We start from the raw sequence: 26,264 nt of genomic DNA, 5'->3' as shown, positions 1-26,264 counted from the left end.
TTTTGTGGAAGAGCTCTTTTAAGTATGTCTAAAAACCCAGAAGGCTCAAAAGAAAAAAAAATGTTGGATTTTACTACACAAATATTTTAAACTTCTGTTTGGCAAAAATGTCATAAAATCAGAGTGTATAAATCAAACTGAGAGAGTGTATACAATGTTACTCAGATACAGATGTTATTTCCTTAATTTACAAAGAACTCAAGGTCAGTAAAAAGACATAGAATCCAAAATTTAAAAGGAAAATCTATAAAGAATAGTAAGTTTCTAGGAAAAATACACACATGATGGATAACTGTAACTTGACCTCCTTCATAACGAAAGAAATATATAACAAAAACAATGAGATCACATATTTCACAGTTCAGATTTGCAAAATATCTGGAAGTTCAGCAGTCAAAGTTCTACAGAGGCTATGAGAAAACACAGACTCAAATACTAATTAAAGTACAAATGTGTGCCTCATTTCTTGTGGGGAAGTTGGCTCTCTCTCTAAATATCACAGAAAACTCAGGGTTCTTTTGATCTCAGATTAAAACTCTTAGGTATTTGTCCTTAGATTCATAATAATATATGTATAATAATGTTCATCGATCATTGTTTGTATTAGCAGTGAAAGCATCCAGCAAGAATGCACTGATTGAGGACATTACCATGTCATAACTTAGTCATCAAGATACAAGATAATCTGGTATCATATCTCAATAACAAGAAACACACTATTGCTATTTAAAAAGAATGAAGTAAAGCTACAAGAGAAATAGAAAGGTAGAGAACTATGGGGTAGAGGAAAGAAATCAAGTAAGCACGTTGGTATCTGCATATCTATAATGATAACTTGATATACAGGCATGCAGCTATAAAGATGTATCTGTAAATTCCCTGGTGGAACTGGCAAGAACTGTTAGATTTAAACAGATTTCCGGAAGAGGGAACAAGACACAAGATAAAAGATGTTACTTTCCTTTCCTAGTTTCCCATCCTATTAAAATTGTCTTAACATGAACATATATTTTTATTTTATTTTATTTTATTTGCTGTTTATTAAAGGCATTATATTCATAGAGGATTATGGATCATTTTTTGGTCCCTCTTTATATTTCATAATATTAAACAGAAAACACACTAGTTAATATGATGTTTGAAGTTACTTATCCAAATAATCAATTATCATCCAGAAGAAACTAAAGCACTCTACATGTGTGAGATTCAGATTCATCTTAGACAAACACCTCGTCCTAGAGCAGACCATAAGTTTTGTCCCAGGCTGGGAGGATTTTAGTTCTACCCATCACCATGGTCCCTGTACCATCTGCTATAGGACCTTGCATCCATAAGGTGCTCAGGGCAAGTCTGTCAAATGAAGACATTATAAGGGTTGAATTAACTTGTCATTTATTTTATATGGGGTAAATTAACTGAAATTTATCTATAGAATTTTCTGTTGCATGTGCATGTATCCAGACCTAGAAACCTTTGTAAATAAATTGGTCATCTCTAAAATGAACCAACCCTAACTCAACTGATGGTTCAACTTACAAAGTAAGATGAATAATCAGCTATGATATCTGATAAGAATATTTGTCCCTAATTCCTAGCCATGGTTTTACAATGACAATTGTTTTTAAATCCCCTCACTTTTAAAAATGTTTAAAATGGGGGCGACTGGGTGGCTCAGTCCGTTAAGCATCTGCCTTTGGCTCGGGTCATGATCCCAGGGTCTTGGGATCAAGCCCCGCATTGGGCTCTCTGCTTAGAAGGAAGGCTGTTTTTCCCTCTCCCTCTGCCTGCCACTCCCCCGGCTTATGCTCTCTCTCTCTTTCCTCTCTCTCTCACTCTCTGTCAAATAAATAAATAAAATCTTCAAAAAAAAAAGTTTTTAAAATGAACAACTAGACTCATAAATGTAAATAGGAATTCACTGGCTAGATTCACAAAAAAGAAAATGGAATATTAAGAAGTTCTGAAGGTTATCAGAATTTAAATCATTTGTAACAGTATGTTAAATTTGATTCCTTAAACTGAAGTACCAGGATAAAATGGATAGCAGAGAGCTAAGTAAGTTGTAAGGCACAACATGCAATAGCATTTGCAAAATGTCAGAGTAGGGCGATAGAAAGCTGGCCAGCTGGCCTTAGTTATACACCGAACGTTATAAAATGGTGCAGGCCAAGGAAACAGACATGGAAGAAGGACCTGTGGAAAAGATGGGTTTAGAGAAAGTTATTCTGTGCTTCCCCCTCAACTCAAGTAAGGAAAGAGGAGCTTTGGAAGTACTCCTCAAGAGCTTACTGTTCTCTTTCTGAGATAGGAGGGCCAAATGCACTGTGTTTGGACTCTACTCGAGAAATGTAGAGGACCACGTGTGCAGCTGACAAGCTGCTTTGGGCATAAAGTGAGAGGGTGTGTGCACTGGGATTGACCTGTACACTGACTTTGTAGGAGTCAAAGATGAGTGTCTTCCGTGGACAAGATGTGCATTACAGAGGAGATGGAATAAGAGCCAGTTGGAAGCCTATGTGTCTCCTGGCCAGGAGAGCTGCTGGGAGGCTAATGAGTCTTCTGCAAAGAGAATTTACAGACTGCACTTCCTGGGGGCTAAGGACAGAGAAGACAGCTGGAGAAAAGTGTATCATCAATGTCACAGTGGTGCTTTCAAACACTCACAGTAGAAGCCTCTGAAGATGCTGAGAAAGTTCTCACACAAGGAGAGCTGGTGAAAGAATGCAAGTCCATCTCAAGGCAGAGGTCAAGTATGAACCCCTCTGCCTTTCTCACCTCTCCTCTTCCTCTTCCCTCAGTTTGACAGGAGAGCAGGGTCAGAAATGAGAATCCCTAGGATGAGGGAGGAGGTAAACTGCTGGTGGGGAAGGACAGAAAGGACCTCCATGTTTCCCTATCTACGGTCAAGAGTGCATTCTTCTGTAGACGAGCTGGAGGAAGGGACACAATTGAATGCTAATCTACATATTTATTAAAGATCAATTATTGGATGAGAACTGCACATTCTCATTTCTGAAGCCAGCCTCAGTCTGCTACTTAAAGTCGACCCTGAATCCCTGTGACCTCAATTAGGAGGAAACTGGAGCTCAGAGAGTTTAAGATTTTTGTTTTTCGCCAACTACTACTTAACTTATTAATGAAAAGCCAAGACTATAAACTGTATGTCCATTATCGTGTTGTGTCCCTTTTTAAAAATAAAGAGTGATTTGATTTGACATTTTTTTCCTAGAGGAGTAGAGTCAAAAGTGAAAAGTTCCCACGGCCTTAGGTCTACCACAAATATGCGATGCTATAATAAAGCCTGTTGATGAACTGCATAAATTAACTTTCATTTTCTGGAGACAGTAAATGCAGTGTTTTGTCTGACTATATGCACCAGGAACAATGTTGCATTTTATAGCATTCCTTTTATGCATAACCCCACTTGCATATTATTAATATTCTTGACTAGATTAAGTCTTGGAAATGATTTGCCTGAAATGTTTTAGTTCAATATTCCCTTTGGGGAATTAGTTTCAGCCTTAATTAGCTTAATTGACAAGACAACCAAAAGACTTCAAATGAGAGGAAAACAAAAAAACTGAAGGAAAAAACTGTATTTATAAAGAGAGTCAGTGTGTTGAAAGTATGGACAAATCTGGAACACTCACATATTACCATTTACTTCATTACATTGCATGTCTATGGTGAACCTTATGCAGTACAGTTATTTTCTCTTGAAATGTTTTGAATAAGTTATTATTATGATCGCTAACAAACTTTTTTAAGGCTAGCATCAAGTTAAATAAATGCTTCTGTGCTTCACATGGCTAGAATGTATTATAAAAGTTCGCATTTCTCTCCTTCTTGAGGGTGGCTATCATAATGGGTTTTGTTTGGAGAAATAAACAGAAAATTTAATTCTGTTCCCCCCCTGTACTCCTCCCAAAGTAAACCATTTGAATTGTAATTCCATCCGTGCTCCCTTAGGACTTAGTTCATGAATTTCAGAGGTAAAATCTTTGTCATAGCCTTGGGAACTGTGTGGAATCCACATAATTTACTATTTCCTGTGATTCGTCAAAATGCCATTCTTCCCAAGAGGCCACTTTTTCCCTATCCTGAACACACACACATACAGACACACACACAGACACACCACACACACACACACACGCACACACATCCCATAGATAATAACTTTAATTATCCAGGATATGCAGAATAGACTATAATTTAAAAGAATTACATTTTATTAAATTAAAATAAACAGGTCCCCAACCTACCCATTCTCCTATCAATTTTAGTTTGCATACTTCATGCAACAAATGGAACCTATGTATTAATTATCTAAAAGTTACGAGCCTAAAATAAGTGCACTTACATACCCCTATCTGTCACTCAAAGGACATTAGCTTGCATTAAAGTTGAAAGTGCTAGAAAGTTAACTTACGCTTTATAAAAAAAGGAAAAAGTTCTCAAAGAATTTCAGATCTCATTTTTAAAAGAAAAAGAAGCAAACTGCAGGAACTGGTATGATGTTTAAGGTTTCCCCATTTCCCATCTCTCTCCTCAGACTCCAGAGTCCTCATATTTCCTTTTGGGCACCAAAGGAATTCCCAACATTCTTGGTGAAACTCCTTTTTCATGTAGCTGAAGGCATTAACTGAAAAATCCACCACTCGGCTTTATAGAACACAAAGAGAACGAAAACCTGAAAAATGGCAAGAACTTATTTCTCATATACTCTTCGTTAGAACGTTACAGTCAACAGCTTTTGAGATCTTATGTTGGCAGGCCAAAGGAATGCTTTTCTGTAATATTTTCTTTATGCACTAAGAGTGCCAACTCTACGATATCAAACATTAGCTTTTCTAGAAGCTAAGGAAAATTTTAACTTAGCTGTCTATACAGAAAGATCTGAAAATATGTTCCTGCCAGTACCCATTAATAATCCTCAAACTGACCCATCCAGGGTAATTCAGAGGTTCTGACAAGATTAAATGGCCTTCCCTAGCGTTCACAAGACATCAGAAATGGTCAACAAAACCAAAGCATCAACTGGAAACAACACATCATAGTCTTCTCCTTTTGCCATATTCAAAAGCATCACTTGGCTGCTTCAGCACACATGCAAATATTGAGCCCTACTGCGTGCTCGGTCTTCTGATGGTGTTTTTTTATGTTGCGTTCTCTTACTTAAAGTAGCAGCAAGCAAGTAAATACACGGCCCGCTGGACTGAGAGATCATGTATATTAATATGGGTAATTCCAGGTAACCACACATTTCTGTTTGCAGAAGTGGGCTGCACCTATAATGCCAGTCAGCAAATTTGCAAAATCAACCTAGGTAAAAGGCCTAAAGACTCATAGAAAAACCACCAATATAAATGTAACTCAAAATTTTTAACTGTGTATTATCCTTTCCATAAAAAAAGAGGGTATTGTCGCTTTTCCAGCATGTTTCAAAAAGCTGGCTTCCCTTGGCTAGATGTACAGTCTGGGGCTATGACCAACCCATTTTTCTAATTAGTTTGAAGCACTTTTCTTACTCCAAATTAATCATTTTAACTATGCCATCAACATCTGTGTCAGGACTTCAATCAAACCTCTTTCCTTAATGGTCTCCTCTGGCCACAGATTGTCAGCCTGTCCCTTAAAAAGTCAGACCCACACGTAAGTCTGACAACATGCATTTTCAAGGAGATTCTAGTAAGCTGCATTAGAGCATGATGAACTTTACGTTTGGATGAGAAAACCAAATGTAAGTCAAGTAAAACACACAGATGAAAAGAGCTGTGTCTTATGAAAGGGCTTCCTATGGAGGGAGGCATTTGATATCTTTCAGAGGAATTCCCATAAAAGCAATAGGAGAAATCACGGTTTTAGGTAAAGCATAACTGAAGAGAAATCCCCCGCCCCCCCAAAAAAGCAAGAAAGAAACAGTGGGAGAAAAAAATACCCTTCTTCCTTCAAAAATGTTAGCATATAAGACTTCCTGTTTCCTGTTACCATACCTTCCTTCACTCAAGAAAATTTAAATCTATCACATTTCTGTGACAGAAATAGATAAAACTGTGAGTTTTCAAGAGACAATTTATTCATTCTCAGTCTTTCTGTTCTTCTCACAAGGAAAATCATAGACAGGACTGTCAGGTAGACTTCACTGAACAAAGCATGCAAATTGCAGCCCCCTCGTTCATGAGATCATTTAAAATAATAAAGAAAGTCCAGATGAATGAGGAAACCCCAGGCCATAGCTCACTTCCACCATAACTAACAAGTTGGCCTTGAAGGAAAATAGTACAGCAGTAATTTAACTTCAGGGTCTTTAACAAGACAAATATTGCTGCCATCGCAGTTGGCTAAGTGGTGTTTGCAGGATGGTTGAAATTCGACATTTGATAATTAACACTCCTACTGCCCTTTGAGAGAAGACTTGTCGGGAGTTAAATCTCCGGAAGACAAATCTGCAGGTGCTGAGCCAGGAGGTAAGAGACAACCATTACCGGGGGTGTCTGTGTGTTCTGGAGAAGTCCTTTAAGGAGGAATTTCAGAGCAACCTATTTTATTTATTTCCTCTGTGATTAAATGTTGACAAATTTAAATTATCCTTTCTCAGAGGAGAGAAAGGGAAACACACACACGAAAATCTTCAGTTTAAGCTGGTTCCAGAAAAGCAGCAATCACCACCTCGATTCCATACCCTGTGGTTTAGGTGCCAAATACTGGCAGAAAATACAAAAGAGAAATGTTACCTTTCTAATGGGTGGCCTGGTTGCACATAATAGCTAATTGATTTTGGCCTGCATTTAAGACATTAGCCTCAACAAAGGGAATACCATTTATAGACACAATAGTCCTTATGAAACTAAAAATAGTAGCTATGATTGGGAACTTGCTCTCTACCAGCATTTCCCAAAAGGACATTCAGAACTGCTGAACTGAAACAGAACCAAGGACAATTTTAATTCGCCCCTGTTTAGTTAAGGGAAATGTAAGTTTTTAGGAGATGGTGTCTTATATTTTCTAGGAATCTAACGATTACTATTGTGTGATAAAGCTCTACAGACCACAGTGTACTGTGATAGCATTCAAAACTATTTAGCCCTCCATGGGGCCTAATACAGCACCTGGTCTCCAGCATGCCTTCAAAAATAAGGGATAGATAAAAATGATAAGAAAAGGTTTCCATTTATAAACATGAGGGCGTTTTGTCTCTTCATTCTAACAGAAGGACACAAGAGAAGAAAGAAGAAAGAGAGGGAAGGAGGGAAAGAGGAAGGACAGAAGGAAGAGGCCAGAAAGGGAGGAAGGAAGAGAGAAAATGTGATTCCTTCTGTCCGACATCGGTATTGGCAATGATAGACTGGGAAAGAGACCTGTGTTCAAACCCAAGCTCCGCCACCCGTTGTTGTATGACCTTAGGCAAGTACCTGAACTGATGCACACTTCCCCATGCCCCTATCTGTGAAATGAGGGCACAACTTATGTATGGTTGCAGCACGGTTCTGAGTAAAGCACATCACTGTAGTAAAGAACAACAATGATGGAGAAGAAAGAACCTGCCGGCGGCCCATCCCACCAGGTGTTTTGAGGAACATGAGTTAGAACCAGCTTTCCCTGGTGCTTTCAATTCACCAACATTCCTAACAAGATGTAAGTGATAATCCAATGGGGAAAACATCAGCATCTATCTTTGAAGTTGGGAAAATTTTTTCTCTGGCTTGATATCGTATACAAAGAAAACTCTTTTCATAAAAAGAGGAAAATAATAGCCATCTACTTAACAGAAAATATAAAATATAGACAGATATGTAAAAGAATCTTCCGTGTAATAAAATTTATTTGGGAAGTTCCTCAAATTACTCACTCAGACCTAAAAAGTAAGATTTTTAAATGGCATTGTTCTTCTTTGTCAATGAAAATAGTTTGTTTAGATGTAGCAACATTTATCAATGTTGGTATTGCTAGACTTAAGTAGAAAACACAGTTTCTGCAGGTAATTGGCTACATTTTAGGAAACAAAGACGTCTCAAAACACATCTTTTCTGTTCATTTCGAAAAGATAGTTCACCCGGACCAGAAATCATAACCTCTACTGTATTCATGCATATTCTTTCTTAAGTTGTTTTTGCATGTTGCTTTATCAGATTAAAAAAATGGATGCAAGCATATTAATGAATCTAGTTACATCTACAGATACAAACTTTTCACCATTTTAGAAACTGTTCTCCTACTAAACAGCAACTACATGAGAAACCAATTCCCTAGTAGCCCAACTTTTAAAACAGCTTAAATATACAATACAAAACATTCATCTGATTAAAATTTCAGTCTCTACTTTAACGCAAGCCAGTAAATCAATTTTCCCACACTAGTAAATTAGTTCAACAAAACTTTTTGCTGGTTTTTACACATTCTTTATCTTACAAACCTAGGCCTATTACATTAGAATTGTACAGTAAAAATGGGTTTAAGGGGACCTTCTCCAACTCTTCCTTAAATGTATAAACTATTTCTACAATGTGTGAAAACTGCCAGGTTAAATCACAATTTATAAATTTTAATATACACTATACACATAACTATACAATTGATCAAAATAGGATTAAAACATAAGGTTCAAGGTTATCATATTTTTGACAATTACGGAAAGGGATTCCTCACAAACTTGGTAATATCCCAGGCTTACAGCTAAGCAATCCATTGTGTGTTTCTAAGATAAATCATAAGTTAGCTGCTTATTTTACTGTGATCTTTGAAGATTTACTTTAAGATACTTTTTTCCCCCAGTGATTCCTAGCTTTCAAATAGAAATAAGACAGAAACACAGATTAACAGACAACAATGGGTAAGGCACAAGGAAATTAATTTTTTTGGTATATTCCAAATCAAAAAAAAAAAAAAATCTGAAAACATACTAACACCAACAAAAGATTCACCACTTTCCATCCATTGGAAATTGCTTCCAAAGTTGCTTTATAATGGTCGGCTTCTTACCATACTTATGAGTAGTAGAGAGAACTAAGTCTCAAATCCTCATGGATATACCACTAAGTCAGCTGGCAAAGAAGCCAAGTATCTGTTTTCTGTACATTTGTAGCTTCCATTCTTAGAAATGACTCAGAATTCAGTGCAGTCTCTTCTCAATTTATTACTGTGAGAATGTATCTCCCTATTATTACCAGAAATTATTATTACTTTCAGACTTCTTGAGAGCCACCAGCTACCCCAGTTAGAGTCCCCAAAATGCTATCTTACCAAATACATGATGTTTTATGAAGACTAAACAAGAAAGGTGAAGTTATACCGACAAAAAGGGGGGTGTCTCTTTGGTTTTAATCCAATTAAATGAAATCCAATTAGCAGCCTTCAGCCTAAAATGAAGAGCTGAGTTCTACATTTTCAGAATGGAAGTGGCTACAGTTTAGTTCCTTGTTTGAGGGTAATAATTATTTTAGATGATGGGAGTTGGAAAATAATAATTCTATAAACATTAAATAGTTAGAGATAGACCCATGCAAAATTATAAACTACTTAAGATGAAGATATTCTGCTAGTTAGTAACAGGAGGGGAAGCTAAGCAGAGTCTGCATGGTCTAGGGCCATAACAAAGCTGGGATCATTTCCGCAACGTTCTAGTCTCTGATAGATTCCTGAAGGACGGAGCAAGCTTGGACGAGTCACCTCACTTCCCTGAACTTGGTCAAACTGGGTGTTTATTGCATGGCTTACTTAACACAAAAGACGGGATTAGGAAGGATAATAGAATAGAAATACTTAGAAAAAAAGTAAAAATGTTTTACTTGAGACTGTAGGGTGATATGGAAAAAGAGTATGGATTTTAGAATTAATATAGGCCTGCATTCAAACACCAATGAGTGAAAATGGGCAACACAATTTCCTTGGATCTCTTTCTTTGTAAAAAGGATAATCACATCTACTTCAAAGAACAGTTGAAAACTAAATGAGAGAACATACAAAATATTTTGAATTCTTTGGCATTTCTTAATATCACTTTTATGAAATTAGTAGTTCTAAACTTAATTACATATATCATAAATGAAATATTTTACAGCTTATCTACTTTATACATGCCTGTGTATAAAAGCACTATTTATTTATTTCCCTCTAATGAGCCAAAAGTATTATTGTCAGTGGTTAGCTCACTGAAACGGTAGCATGGTGCTTATAACAATGATATCTCACAGCTGGTAAACTAATAGGACATAGAAGATTATGATTAAATTCAAAAAATATGATTAGAAAGCATCAAAGAAAGATAGCTTTTTATCTATTCAAAAAGGATTTGTCTTATTCTATTTCTTAAAAAGAAATACATGAGATGATCAAAAACACAGGATGTCCTTTATTTGCTATTATTTCTGTTATGCTGCTGAAACACTGATACAATTATCTTGTTAAACCAAAAAACAAAGCAAAGCAAAGTAGAGCACATGGAGGAAATGGAGATATTTGACCATCTCCTAAAAAGTGAACCAGTGTCAGGAGATTTTGTGATAAGACAAGCTTTGCCTTTGATATGATGGATTTGGGCAAAAGGTAGCCCTCTATTCTAGGTTACTTGACTTTTGAACAGAAGAAAAGAATTGGCATTTTGCCAAGTCTCACTAATATAAGCTTGGAATTAATGCTCTAAAGAATAGGAAGGAGAGGCAGATTTTGAGATACATTCAACTTTCATTCGATGAAGATAGTCCCTTCATTCTCAAAACTGCTGTTTAAGTCGAGAGAGAATTTTAACACATGATGTTGAAAAAATACTTAAACAAAATCTCATTCTGTCATAAAACAGCACTCCAGTGGGTGCTGCACAGCAGTGGGGGAAAAAAGGGGGGGGTGATATTTTGGAAATATTGGTGAAGGGAAGACAGTCTTCATGGGCTTGAGGCTTGGGCACAAGGCTTCCTTAGAACAACGCCACATTTGGTTTCATTGTCTGCTTCTGCCATCTAGAAATTCTTAGCAATTTTTCATCAAGAGCTCTCACGTTATCATTTTTCATTGCACCTTCAAATTATGTAGCCAGTCTGAGGAGGACAGACAAACTTGGTTAAATCTGCCCCTACATATGGTTGATGTTCCTCTGAGGGTCAGGCTCAGCACTTGGAGAACGTTGCTTTGACAGAAGGAATCTGTCAGTAGACTTGTTCTTAGCAAAAAATGCAAGACATAATGTTTATTTCCAGCTCTATCTCATCTTTCTGCACCATCTCTTGCCTTGGTGATCATCTTTGTGGGTGCTCTAATTTTCTTCTTTCCTGCAATGAGATGTGCCTTCTCTTCCCCAGAGCATCATCTGAATTCAGAGCTCTGTACTATTTTGTGATTTTTTTTTTTAAGATTTTATTTATTTGTTTGACAGAGAGAGACACAGCAAGAAAGGGAACACAAGCTGGGGGAGTGGGAGAGGGAGAGGCAGGCTTCCCACTGAGCAGGGAGCCCAATGCAGGGCTCGATCCCAGGACCCTGGGATCATGACCTGAACCTAAGGCAGACCCTTAAGGACTGAGCCACCAAGTGCCTTCTATTTTGGGATTCTAAATCAACACTCTTCTCAAGACATTTTTACTTTAGGCCTTCCTCTAATTTATTCATCTTTTTCTCCCTCTCTGTAAAAGGAATTTCTGGCATCTCTGATTTGTCAGGAACGTATTATCTTAGATAGAGGCTCTTGCTAGAATTCTTGGAACTGCAGTTGGGAGGCAACTGTTCATTTAATACCACTGCCCCCACCTCCACAACACCACTAGAAAGATGTGACTTTCCTGAAAACATTACCCTGTTCTAAAAAAAAGAAAAAAAAATATATATATATACCATTTACTTAAGGTCTATCTATTTCATAGGTCTGCTAAGAGTTAAATAACAGCCATGAAGCTCTCTCCTCTCCTATTGCTTAATAATCATGATTAATAACTCTGAAACACAGTGCTCTCCAGCCATTTTTGGACAACCAGAGATCAGAAACTGAGATCGAAAATTCTGCATCTGTGAGGGCCTACAGCCACTTCCAGGCACTCACATCACACAGGAAACACTGACAGAGAGAACAAGTGGTCTCTTATTAGGCACACTCCAAAGCCCTTGCCCCCAAGATTTTTCCATTTGCAAATGCCATTTGTCTTAGTCTTTCTTCAGCCAGACAAGGATAATGACATGAATTTGGTGTTGGTAAAAAGGGCCTTTAGCTCTAGAGCTTGAGAAACGATGTCTCCCTACTTATCTCCCGAAGAATTATGGCAGGGGTCTAGAGAAAGCAGGCCTCCCCAACTAACTCATCCCTTCCACACTCCCGCTTGGGAGGGATCATAGGCAGGGAGAGAACAGCGAGAGTGAAAGGATCATGAGGGGCCGTCAAGCCTACAATGGCTGACCTCTCAGTGGGGCATGCCAGCAAAGACGCCGTTAGTAATAAGTGTGGCAGAGACAAACGGGGGAGGCAAGCGATGGAAATGAGCAAGGGAAACACCCTCCAAGAATCGTATCAGAACCGATGATGCTAGTCTACCGATCCACAAAGGGGTGACAACGTTGCCTCTGAACTACTGGAAGCGCAGACTCACGGCTGATATAGTGGTTATCTATTAACTATATACTTTAAAGGCATTAACTCTGCAAATTGAAGGTACCTGTGTAGTAGGGAGGAAGGAAGGAAAGAAAAGAGGGTGGGAGGGAGGGAGAAAGGAAGGAGGAAGGGAGGTGGGGAGGAGGGCAGGTTGTGTATTGCACCGGTACAATTCACATAAATAGACCAGCCACTTTTAAGTATTCATGTGCCTCAGAATTAGCTTGTGAGTTTTAAAAATACAGGTTGCCAGTCCCCACCCACAGAGTTTCTGATTCTGTAGATCCAAGGAGGAGTTTGAGAATTTGCTTTTCGAACAAGTTCCCTCATAATTCTGAACCTACTGGTCCAGGTATTATTTCCTAAGAACCACTACTTTAAACCTTTCTTGGAGAGACTCTATTCTACAGTGCACTGAGGACATAGTGTTAGGCTGACAACAAGCCAATGACTCTTTTTCTGTGCCTCAGTTGACGTCAATCTGTAAAGTATGAACCATTTTAATTACTTTTATATAATTCTCAGATGAGGTATAGAATGTATCCTAAGACTAATTTATGATATTTAAGATGCTGGATTGATATTCCATATTTTATCTGGCACATAAGAAGGAATGCAAACCAAAGACAAAACAGATGTGAAGCTTATTCAAAAATGCTTAAAGAAGACCCAACACTCGTCAGAGGTTAGAGCATAGACCAAAGCAGGTGATTTTTGGTTGGTTTGTTCCCAGCTCCTTCCATCTTTATCTTTCCTTAGGTCTTGGGCCTGTTACTGTATAGTGTGAGGACTCAGCTTCCCCATCTCACAAATGGGGAGGCCAAGACTTGAGTTCCTTCCGTGTATACCGTTCCAATCTAGGTTATCAGGTAGTCGGTGGACTTGTTGGTTTTCAAATAGCTAGCTCTTTCCTAAAACACAATGATCAGATGCTATTTTATACCATAAATGTACTTTAGAATAGGTCATCCTTACAAAAAATGTCCCTTAGCTATGATCCTGGGAACACTAAGTGCTGTAGAAATCAGTGGTATTGTGAGGTTTCTTTGCATCTGTGCCTTAGGATTGTAAGGTGGTTTCACCATTACATCAGTGCTTGGTTCTGTGCAGCTACATCTAACATCAGAACATGTAGAAATCTACGCCATAATTTTCTGTAGCATATTCCTAAGACCATGGATCACTTAGGCCACACAGTGACCATTTCTCTGATAGGAAAAGTAGTTTCTATTGGCTGGGAGAATTTTTCCGCATTTTTTGTCAGCTATGTCTAGGACTATAGGTTGGATTGCTAGAAGTTAATACTGTGATAGCAATGTTCTCATTAAGTTGTAACCATCTCTGTAAATGTCCATCCACTTTAGAACTGTAAACATGTCACAATAAAATTATAACGATAGCACTTTTCAAAAACACAGTTTCAGATGTTCCAAAGCTATTTTAACCCATCAAACAGTGTTAGAAGGCCAGGGAAAGGAAGAAGATACATGGTATCTGATCCTAATTTTTTTCTAATGATTTAAATCTGGATCTGATCAAAAGGATCACAATCGTGTCACTTCTTCCTCTCCTGAGTGTGAACACAAAGGCAGAGTAGACAGCATCAGGCCTGGGTTTGAGTATCTTTGCTCGGATTTCCCAGCCCTCTAGAACTGATCTGAGCTTACCTTTAGCAATCTGTTAAACTTTCTGAGCTTCAGTTTCCTCAACATAGAGGGACTAATAATTTTCTTTTAGGATTGAATGGGAAGATGTATGTAAACTCACTTCTGTGATGCCCAACGCATGGCAGGAGATTAATAAATTATAAGAGTGGTTATATTTCTTAGACAGGCTCAGCCTTCCTAGAAGGCAGTCCTCTGGTCCAATACTGAAGTCCCCTCCATCCAGGATGGTTTGTCCTTCGGGCTGCAAACGCCATCTCACAGGCTGGCCATGCCTTTCTTCATGTAAAACTATGTAAGAAAAATTAGTATTGGTGTGCGTCAGCAGACCATGATGGCCCATCTCATTTAGATACTTACTTATATCTCAGAGTTTTAAGTGAAGGTTGACTTTTGATAAGTGCGGTGCCTTGCTAACAAACATAAGTGCTGTTTTATATTTTGGATCGGAAAGCATCCTTGAGCAGAACAGACTGTACACGCACCCAAAAGCATATCGACTCTTAAGCCTGAGACAATTAACAGAAAGCTTGTTTCAAACTGTGCTTACCACACAAAACATGAAGAAAATGTCAAAATATTTTTTTTTACTTGTTTGAGCACTATTTTTAGATGGTTTTTGAATAGAGAACACATATTTGTTAAAGACTCCGAATTCATTCCAGATGGAGGCTTCACTATGAAGTTACGGGATGCAAAAGATCTGGTTTTCCTTTGTTAAGAAAAACCAGAAAGCCTGATCAGCTGAAAAATCAAGGTTACCCGCTTTTGTGGGACGAACAGAGACACCAGGCCTAAGAACCTCCATGAATATTTTATAATAATTTTTAATACATTTAGAACAGAGCTCCCTTCAAAAATAAAACAGAATAAAAAACAAAATCAAAGAGAAGGCAGGGGGAGACCAGGAGGAAGGGAGGGAGGAGTTTCGAGGAAGGAAGAGGCAGGAGGAGGGAGAGAGGGGGTGAGGAAGAGAGAGGGAAGAAGGAAACTTAGGAAGGAATGGGCAGGGAGAGGGAGAACGAGGGAAGGGGAGAAGGGAGGGGGGGGTGGACAGGTTTTTACGAATTTCACCAATGTACTTTTTGGTCTCTTTTTACTGCATTTAAACCTTCGCCATGAAAAAGCATCTCTATGTGGAGCTCTGAGTTGGGTGGCTGGGAGGCTTTGGCTTTGGAATGCTCACACTTCAGACGTGACAGACGTTGTACAATGAATGGGCAGTCCCAGAGTTACGAGTTTCTCCCACATACCAGATACATTAAGTAGCAGCGGAGTGCTTGGAAGAGCTTTGGCACAGGGCCACGCTGTAACAGGAACTTGCTTGGCAAAGAGCTGCTTTAAGCACATTTGCTGTGTGCATATTTGTAGCCATTTCTTTCCCTTTCAGCCCCTTTGAAACTGACATGGGTGGGCCAGTTTTTTGAGGATGTCCACCACTGAACAAAATGCAAAAGCCAGACCTTCTAGAATTTGCTACAGGGGCTCTGGCCACAAGAGCTGCTGATTCTCCCCCTGCTCGTGCTAATAGACATTACATGGGCCCATACCACATGCAATTCTCCTCTGTGGTGGGCTGAGACTTAAAATATTATATTATCACTGGAGATCAAATCCAAACCAGGGAGGAGGTAAATATCGTTTGCTTTATCACAAAACACAAAGTCAGGTATGTTCCGCTTTTGTGGGACAAACAGAGACACCTAGGACACTGATCAAGTAGTCCAATGGTAGCAGTTAACCATTAAAAAAATGTCAAACATAACTGAGAAGGAGATTTATTTTCCAGTTTGTTAACAGCAGAAAAGGCAGACCTCCAGTCAGGAGGATAATGCTTGCTATTAAAACGTAACTGATGAATGCTACGAAAAGAGTATTTGTCATCAAACAATACTTCCATTGTAAAACAATTCCAACCTATGCCTGAAAGATTCCAAACGCTAGTACAGCATTCAATTTGATACTGGAGTTTTATCATATTATTTCATGCGAAGAAGAATTATATACTCAATCTGTCTGACAGCTTTGCATATAAAGAACAGTTTCTGCCTGACAAATGTGGTGAGCTTATTAAGTTACCAATATACTGCCAAGCCATATTGTCTCAGCGACAGCAGACCCAAAATATTTTCAAATGATTTTTTAAAAGGGCGATGAAGGAAAGCTTGAACAACCACATGTTCTGACTTTAATAAAAGGCACAATTGCAGGAGCATTTACCTTATATCTAATTAGAACAAATCATCCATAAGCCTCATTTAGCCCATATTTAGTCTGTCAGAGACTTTTATTTTTTAAGATAGTTGGAAATATTAGTTTTTGATTTATCATCTGCTACCTCACAGCTGCAGAAAACAACAAAAGCAAGACACTATTACTGTGGATATAAAAACAGACCGCTTTTTCTTCCTTAAAAAATATAGAGACAAGAGTGTCCTTACAAACTTTTTTGTATCATGGGTGGAAACAAACTGCTAAATAATGCAAAAGATTACTTTAAGAAAATATTTAATCAAAATTAGGAATAGAAAATAATTCCAAGCAGACTAGCCTCCTAATTTTCTCATGTGCTTGAAGACATCGTTACTTTCAATCATGGAATGAATGAGAACCACTAAATTATATTTGCATTGCAAACAGAAATTGTGAAAAGCTTGGATCATAATCATGCTAATAAAAACAAAAGGATATGAAACAAAGGGACTCTACTCCGTATTATTAATGAGGACACTGGGAAGGAGCACATGCTAGGTGTCGGGTACTGTGTTCAGCAACTTTGACAAAACTGTTTTCATTTTCATTCTTAAAATAACACTGTAATATAGTCCCATTGCACAGATGAGGAAAATAAGACACAGAAGTGTCCAACTGGCTCAAGGTCGTGGGGCTAGATATAAATCCAGGTCTTCCTGATGAAGCACTAAGCTCTTGACTGCCCTTTCATCCTATTTCCTTGATCCACTGGATTGGGGGTGGTTTTCCTCACATAAAAGAAAACTAAACAGGGTTGTCAGACTAGCCTATGAAGAGCTGTCAGCTATATCAAAGATCATAGTCGAGTTACACCAAAATAACAAAGGCAACTGCGCCTCTGTTCTTATCGACGACTATGAGATGGGGACACGACTTAGGCATATGCCTCACTCTGTGTTGAATATTTCAAGAGTCACACACCCCATTTAGAGGGGAACTAACAGGGACTTTTGCTAACAAGGACTATTGCTAAATTGCTTTAAGTGTAGCTTCATTACAAATTAAAGAGTTAAGTTTTCCAATAGACTGAAAGTAGTTTTGTTTTGTTTCGATTGCCCTCCCTCCAAAACAGTCTAGAGTTAGAGAAGAATGAGTGTGTGAGTGCATGGAGCATAATTTTTTTAAATGTGTATTTTTTATGAAGCCCCATGACTTCTTTAAGTCACTTACCCTGCACTCAACGTTACTGTGCTCTATTGCAACTGTTTCCTAATTGGGCAAAAAACCCCAAGAGAGTCCTGGATGCCAATGGCAACTGACTATCTCCCCTTCAGTCATAAGAATAAAGGAAATAATCTACCAGGTAGTGTCATTCCATAACAGCGGCAGACAACTGACTTAAAGATACACTAAGTAACAGTTTGGGAGTTTCCCAGACAATTTTCTTTCCATTTTCTCAGATACAAACATAGTATATGCAAATATTACTATGCACATACATTATATCCTCACACACATCAACAAATTTTTCTAAAGATTTTATTTATTTCTGTTGAGAGAGAGAGAGAGCCCTCACGCATGAGCAGAGGGAGAGAGAATTTCAAGAAGATTCCAGGCTGAGCATGGAGCCTGACATGGGCTCTATCCTCCAATGCTGAGTATATGGCCTGACCCAAAATTAAGCAATGGATGTTTAACTCACTGAGCCACCCAGGCACTCCCACATATACTACCTTAAGAGGATAACAACCAAATGGGGAAAAAGAAAAAGTACATGGTCATTCAGTAAAAAGTTAGGATCTCCTATTACTAAAATATTTCAATATCTATTTTCTTTTACTGAAAATTTTCCATGTTTTAGAGAGTAGTTGGGAAAATAATAATAAGCAAAATCATGTGCTAGTCTATAAGGGCATGAGGTCATCCTAGAACAATGTCATTATTTAATTATACTTTGAGTTCTCATTTCAAAGTAAGCCTGCTAATGATTGCAGGAATGTGAAAAATAAAAACAACATCATTATTTATTTTTCAGTGCTATCAATAATGTATTTGGAAAATATGTTTTTGTACTCACAATAAATAGGGTACCAGATCTGTCTCATCCTTGTTTTATTTATTCAATATTAATTGGAAAAAACATTTATGGCACACCAACTGTGTGCAGGGTGAATGTACAAAGAGAACATATAACTGGATGTTTCAGATATTCGTTTAAAACATTTAGAACTGAAGAAGACATTGCCATCACAATCAGTGTTGGAACATTCATGACCAGGCAAGTTTTCCTTGGTGCCCCTGGGCTAATTAGACATTACATTCAGGTCAGCTTTCATTCTTGGAAAGATATTCACTTTTAAAATAAAGTATGTTTCTCAGTTAATGTTCCCAAGTATTTGAGAAATATTCCTAAGTATTTGAGAAATACACACGCAGAACAGACTAGAAAACACATTCTATTTGTGGATAAAGACCAAAGGGAAAGAGCAAAAGCAGTTGAATGTTCATAACTTGTTCTTTTTTGTCCCTAAATATATCATTTCCTTTCTACCTTGCCATTGGTCTTTGCTTATTCTGATATTTACTGGTATGGGATAAAAAAAAATTATTGAACTTGGGGCCTCTGGATGGCTCAGTTGGTTAACTGGGCCTTAACTATCTTCGGCTCAGGTCATGATCCCAGGGTCTTGGGATGGAGCCCTGCATTGGGCTCCCTGCTCCGTGGGGAGGCTGCTTCCCCCTTTCCTACTCCCTCTGATGGCATTCTTTCTCTCTGTCAAATAAATAAATAAAATCTTTGAAAAAATTATTAAACCTAAAAGAGAGAAATCAGATAGTGTTTTAGGAGCTGAGTTGAATAAACTGAAACAAAAGTGACTAATCAAAGCTGACTGACCATAAGTACCTTACCACAAACATAGATGTACTTAAGTCCTTTTATCAGTTACAAGGCAGCAAACAACCATTGGACAGCTCTGAAGAAGAAGACACCATACAAGGTGCTTGACAGGGGTTCTGATAACCAGGTGTTCCCCAAAGAATTCACAGTCCAGTTTGAGAGGCAGACATATTCTGTGACTGAAGGCAAGAGGCAATACACAGCAGAAGCTCTAATGGATGAACAAGCTGATTTCAGAAGGAACACAGAAGAGATACAGCACTTGAGGTACACACACACACACACACACACACACACACACACAGAGGAACCATTCAGGGTTTGACTACCAGGTAAGCTTTGCCATTTCAAATGACTCAAATCAATACTATGGAAAAGACCCTTTCAATTTTGGAACAAAACTTGTGATTTGAAGGGCAGTTCAGATGTTCCTCATGGGAAAAGGTCTATGGAAATCAGGTCAGTTAACCACATGAGGCTGAGGAGTCTGACGGCCACTTTCGAGGTAGATCACAGAACAAGGACTGGTGTCTCGAGTTTGGTTCCCTACAAACGAAATCCGAGAAGAGGATGGGTAAGATTTATTAAAGAAGTGTTCCCGGTATAAACTGGTAAGGACTTTGTCTGGGGCAGGGGGCAAGAGGAGCATAACAGGAATGGGGGAAAAGCCAGGCAAGAGTAGTTTTTCTAGTGGAGTGCTACAGAGGGTAGCTTCAGTTTGATCCCACTGGGGAACTACAGGCTGCAAGTTGCATGTTAGAGTTTATCCCAGCCTAAGGCAAAGAAGCTGGGCTTTGCTACACACCAGAGCAGGCATGAACTCTTCGGCACCTCAGCACTCCAGCAGCCCAAGAACAAGCCTCTGAAGAAAGTCCCAAGCTCTTCGCCAGCACAAGCAGAGCACCCAGCGGCTGGGAATGTGAGCTCAGAAACGGTCAAAGAAAGTCAAGGAGGTAACAGTGCCAAAAGTGAGTAGCACACAGATTGATGAAAAGTGGGCGAGGATATTCCTTACCTAACCGCCATACCTCTCTTTTGCAGGGAGATCAATTCTTGGACCACACCCTCCTAGGACAGATCTGGCCAATGGCCCTGTCCCCGCACTCGCAAAAACATGCCAAGACAGCCCCCAAATCAGCGCATTCATCTAATGCTACAATTAGAGCACGTAGGAAGGGAAGAACACTACTGGCTGTGAAATTCATATGTCTGCAAAGCAATTTCATCCCAGTGGCACAAGCAATTCAATCACCACCCCGGTGCTGCAGATTTAATAGCTTAATTTTCTATGGACTGACAACGTCCATCCTAACAAGCCCCTTGCGGAATGCCTCAGGACAAGGCTGCGCAACACATCATTTGGTGCTGTGTGCTTACCTAATTATTCCTCTTCTAGAAGCATTTCACGGGGTGGGCACGGAAGAATGAGTTAGCAGGGGGAACTTAGGCACTGTTTCAATATTTAGAGAACATAAGGTATTATTATAGGATTAATAAGAAAGGCTAGTTCAGCAATAGGGAAGGCTGCCAAGGGAGGGTGCAGAATTGCTATCACTGGAGATAATGAAGGCTGAGAATAGATACCCACCCAGAATGGATTTTATAGACAATAAAAATCCATCCCACTATTCTAGAACAGGGGACGCACTCTGTGCTTCACTGTAGGACTCTTCCAGCCCAAATGATTTCATATATTAGCTAGAGCAGTTTAGCTTAAAATATTAGTTATTAAGTATTACTTATTCCGAAGTGTATCCAGTACAGGGGTGGCTGAGTGACAGCCGTCACTGGAATTATAAACCACACTAGCACCTGTAAACAAACGTCCACTCTAAAAACAGGACAATGAGAATCCAGGAAGGCAGATTTGTCCAGTAGAGAAATAGGAACCAAAATACCACAGCTATTGAACGTCAGCTATACCGGACCCGAATAAGCAACAGTCATACATGTTCTGATGGTTCACACACTGCTTGATGTGTATGGTGTGGAGATGTTGAGTGCTGAATGCCTGGTCTGCTCTGATGGTCGTGTCTAGAGATGTCATTGAGGATGATGTGAGTTTCTGAACTATCAGAATAGCTGCCCAGGGTGGGTCATTCTAGAGGTAGGAGGAACGAATACACTTTTAAAGCATCCTGGGAATGTGACAAGGAGTTCCGATTTTCCAGATCCAATCACGGTTTCTTAAGGTCAGAACAAAATTTTTTAACATTTCCATGACGGAGTAGAGGACCAGCTCATCAGTCTGATGCTGGATTTGTGGTTCATGAGGCCTTATGCCTGCTCAAGGAATGGCACACAAAAACACTTAATTTTCTTTGAATTAGTGAATGGAGACAATGATAAATCTGTCTAGTCAACACAGTCCAGTGGCCTCTGGAGATACGCAGGGCGGAGGTAGGAGATTTCTCTAAACTTTGTCCAGTTTTATATGATGCTATTTTATGAATCAATTCTTAATACATTATTTCTTTTGGTTTCTTTTTTTTTTCTTTTCATTTAATTCTAAGTCCTTTAATAAACCCTCTTGCTGGGGAACTAATTTGTGGCTTTCACTGCATAGACATGGGTCACATATTGACTCTAGAATTTGCCATGATTTTCAAATTTTATATTCTAATATTAGAGCAACACCATAAATTACTGGGACCTCTTAACCACCTGTCCTTCCAAATTTTAGTTATACCATGAGCTCTGGAGAATTGTATGTACATCTTAAAGCCCATATGCTTGCACTTGTACATGGTTCATGAAGATGTGGTTTCATGGTCCTGAAACCAGAAAGGGTTCTCTTCAAAAACCTAGAGAAGTTTTAATTGAATTATAAACAGAATACATATATATATATACATATATATATATATATATATATATATATATAAAAAATACGTTGTGGAATTAGAAACCCAAAACACCTATGTTACCTATATAATGGCAGGGAATAATTTTCTTTTCAGAATAATGTAATAATACTGAACTGAATTTCAGAAAATTGATAAAATCACAAACCTAGTATACATTTAATAAAGGTACCCAGAATGCTAAACTTTAGCCAAAAATGAGTATTTTGAGATCTGAATGGTCTTACATTTTTAAAAAACATTTACTCAGTGTCTATGATGTGCAAAATACTATATTAGGAACTAATGATATAGTAGTGAATTGAAGACTATCCTCAGCTTGAAAGTGGGGCTTTTGTATTAGTGAGGGATGAAGACTAATCAAATAATCCTGTAAGGAAATGTGAACTTGACATTGTGACAAGGAAGCAGTGCTTTGAGCACCTACTCAGGAGTATCTGACCCAGGCAAGGAGGTCAGGGGAGGCTTATATGAAGAACGGAAGGCTGAACTGAGATGAGAACGACAAACAGAAGCTCACGAAGTGAAGAAAGAAGAAGTACTTTTGAGGCCATGGGGCTGCCAACAAACTTAACCTAGAGGCTGGGAGAAATAGGGACGCATTCCAGAGTTCTTAAGTCATTAACTGTGGTTATGTGATCTGTGGAAAACAACAGATCAATGCTAATTCTGGGATGAAGAATTGGGTGGTAGGGAATGGTGGAATTTAAAAGGAATCGTGTAATACTGTATGTACATTTTGTTTAACCTGGTAAGTGTTATTTTTTCATTTCAGCTTGTACACATTTATGATGAACAGACACCTAGCACTTCTAACAAATAATCACCGCTTCATCGTTCTTAAAGACTTTTCATTTCAACCTTCAGTCGTGCCCACTGTCACATCCTCCTCATTTCAATGGAAAATTTGCTCATTTTTTAAGTCTAACAGACAATAGCGAAAGATTGTATAGTATGGTGAAACCATGTGAATGTGCTATATTGTTTGCATGGAGGGGAACTCTGAAAAGAGTTGAGGGGCATTACACTGTATGGAGCCATTAGCAAGACACACTGATGTTATGAGAGACTAAACCAGAGTAGGCCCCTTTAAGTTAGCACACTGCTAAATGATGCCATTTTCTTCTCTTCTTTGGTCATGAATAATCATTTGTTGATAAAGGAAGAAGGAAAACACCCAACAACTAAGATGCAGGGACTTATATTGCATTCTCTTATCCTCTAAAAAGCACTCCCTATCACCTAGCAATTGTACTACTGAGTATTTACCCCAAAGATACAGATGTAGTGAAAAAAAGGGCCATATGCACCTCAATGTTCATAGCAGCAATGGCTACAGTACAGTCGCCAAAATCTGGAAAGAGCTGAGATGCCCTTTAACAGATTAATGGATAAAGAAGATGTGGTTGGTTCATACACACAATGGAATATTACTCAGCTATCAGAAAGGATGAATACCCAACTTCTGCATCAACATGGATGGGACTGGAGGAGATTGTGCTGAGTGAAATAAGTCAAGCAGAGAGAGTCAATTACCATGTGGTTTCATTTACTTGTGGAGCATAAGGAATAGCATGGAGACCATTAAGAGAAGGAAGGGGAAAATGAAGTGGGGGGGGGGATCAGAGGGGGAGATGAACCATGAGAGATGATGGATTCTGGGAATCAAACTGAGGGTTTCAGAGGGGAGAGGGCTGGGGGATGAGTCACCCCAGTGATGGGTATCGAGGAGGGCATGGATAGCATGGAGCACTGGTTATTACACATAAACAATGAATATGGAACATTGCATCAAAAATTAATGACATACTCTATGATGACTAGCATAACATAATAAAAAATAATAATTAAAAAAGGAAAAATATCTTAAAATCGACAACAAAAAATAAATATATAAAAAGCACTCCGAAGTGATGAATAGTTGTTTTTTGGTGCTAATTGCTTCTGCTTCTCTGGAGAACCCTGGCTAATACAGGATGATTTCACTCAGGAGTAACATGATCCAAACTGCCTTGTAGAAAGATAAATTTGGTGTCAATGAGGATGTTAGACCCAAAAGGAAAGTCTGGAATTCAGAGAGACTTCTCAGAAGAATACTATAATCCCAGTAGTACATTATGAAGGCTTAATCTACAGCTGTTACAAAGCTAATGAAGTTTGGATGGAAAGGTAATTCAGAAATGTAACTGTCACACCTCATAGTACTGCCCAGGTAGCCCAGTTAAATGAATAAAAGCAAACTCCACAGGTTTCAAGAGCACAGAAGAGAAATGTAATAATACTTTAAGGACATAAGAGCTCAGGCAAACTGGTAACGGAGTTTTGATACCTTAATTAAGGTAAACATTCTATTAAAATATATGCAATTGCCAATATTCAAGGGTTTTGTTGCTGTTGTTATGTTATTGATAATGATAATGATAATTTTATGTAGTTCAAACCATAAGCAACTAATATGTGAGAAGGACACCCATGATTTGGACCAATATACCAAGTTGTGTGAATTCTTTGTACTTTTTTTAACACTTAATGTGTCAGTAGTTTTCTCTCACCTGAATCTTACTTTGACTTTTTTTTTTTTTAAGATTTTATTTATTTATTTCATAGAGATCACAAGTAGGCAGAGCAGCAGGCAGAGAGAGAGAGGAAGGGAAGCAGGTTCCCCGGCTGAGCAGAGAGCCGGATGCGGGGCTCGATCCTGGGACCCTGAGATCATGACCTGAGCCGAAGGCAGAGGTTTTAACCCACTGAGCCACCCAGGTGGCCCTTTGACTTTTGATGATGATATTACTATATTTAATTTTTTGAGGAATACATTAACACGTTTTTAAATAAATACAAAAAGGAATGGCAATGAAATCACTTCTTACTATTCCTCAGCTCACCCACCCCCGACACCCATGAGTACCTTCCTGAGCCTCCTATACAAATCTCTTTGTGTGTTTACTAGGTACAATAAACAAGCAAAAAATTAGAATCTTATTCACCCCCTCCATACAAACACCACTTTTTTTTTTCCACAAAAGGAAATATAAAGTACAAATTGTTCTGCACTTTGCTTTTTTCCACCTAACAAAATGTCTTGGAGATGTTTCCAAATTAATACACAGAGTACTTCCCAATTATTGTCTGTAGCTGCATAGTGTTCCATTATACGGACAGGCCATAGTTTATTCAATATGTCCCTATGATGAACATTTGAGTTGTTCACAAAATGCTGTTATTAAAAACAATGCTGTAATCCATAATTATGGGCGCATGTGTGCAAGGGATCTAGAGGTCTGGCATACATCCTCATAACTTGGGGTCTACTTTTCATAACAAAAAAGAAATGAAAGTAGAAGAAAAATAATAACAGATTTTTTTAAAAAAAGGAAAGAAAAAGAAGGAAATAATGGAATAAAGGCAGGCAGACTAGGACAGGGGAAAAGAAGGAAGGAATACGAAAATGAGAAAAAGAAAAGAAGAAAAAAATTAAGAGAGGGAAAAGCTCTTGACCTCTGGGAGATAGTGTGAGGGAAGTGATTAAACCGTAGTTCAGGGGTGGAGGGCGTCAGGAAAGGGCACATGGGAATCACAGGGAGCTTTATCAATGCTGGCAGATCATAACAAGGAAGTGACTCTTCCTGTCCAAATAATCCTACCCACTACAGCGACACAGGAGAGAGAAGTTTCGAGGCTAAAAATACAGCACACGGAGGCAGACATCTCTGAACAGAGCCCAGGACATGGCCATTCCAGGTTATCTAGTGAATGAGTCACAGAGGGAAGCCACACGTTTTGAAAAAGAATCAACTATGTATAAAGACCTGGTGCTTGAGGGAAACGTAAACCTTATCAGTCAAAACCGTGCATCATCTGTAAATAGTTATAAGGCCTTAACTATAAGAAGCTTAGAAGAGCCCTGCAAATTGAAAAGAGACAGACACGGGATCCAAGAAGGAAAGAAGAATCCAGACCAGACTAGAATGCTGTGCCTCCCTGCCCTGCCACAGTGACTAATGGTTCCAACTGGGTCCCTCCTGAGGAAAATGAAAGGTTGAACTCAGTGTTCATGACTTACTTCTAATGTG

The 26,264-nt window shown here is 38.6% G+C and overlaps 1 protein-coding gene across 11 annotated transcripts in view; it reads right to left on the bottom strand.

The window, feature by feature from the left end:
- Positions 1–26,264, bottom strand: part of RBMS3 (RNA binding motif single stranded interacting protein 3) — a 711,391-nt gene that overhangs the window by 638,855 nt on the left and 46,272 nt on the right. The gene's annotated exons all lie outside the window — the stretch shown is intronic.

This window comes from Mustela putorius, unplaced genomic scaffold (genome assembly GCF_011764305.1).
Source record: "Mustela putorius furo isolate JIRA1106 unplaced genomic scaffold, ASM1176430v1.1 tig00003834_pilon_pilon_pilon, whole genome shotgun sequence".
Lineage (NCBI taxonomy): Eukaryota > Metazoa > Chordata > Mammalia > Carnivora > Mustelidae > Mustela > Mustela putorius.
This window is presented reverse-complemented; position numbering and strand designations above follow the sequence as displayed.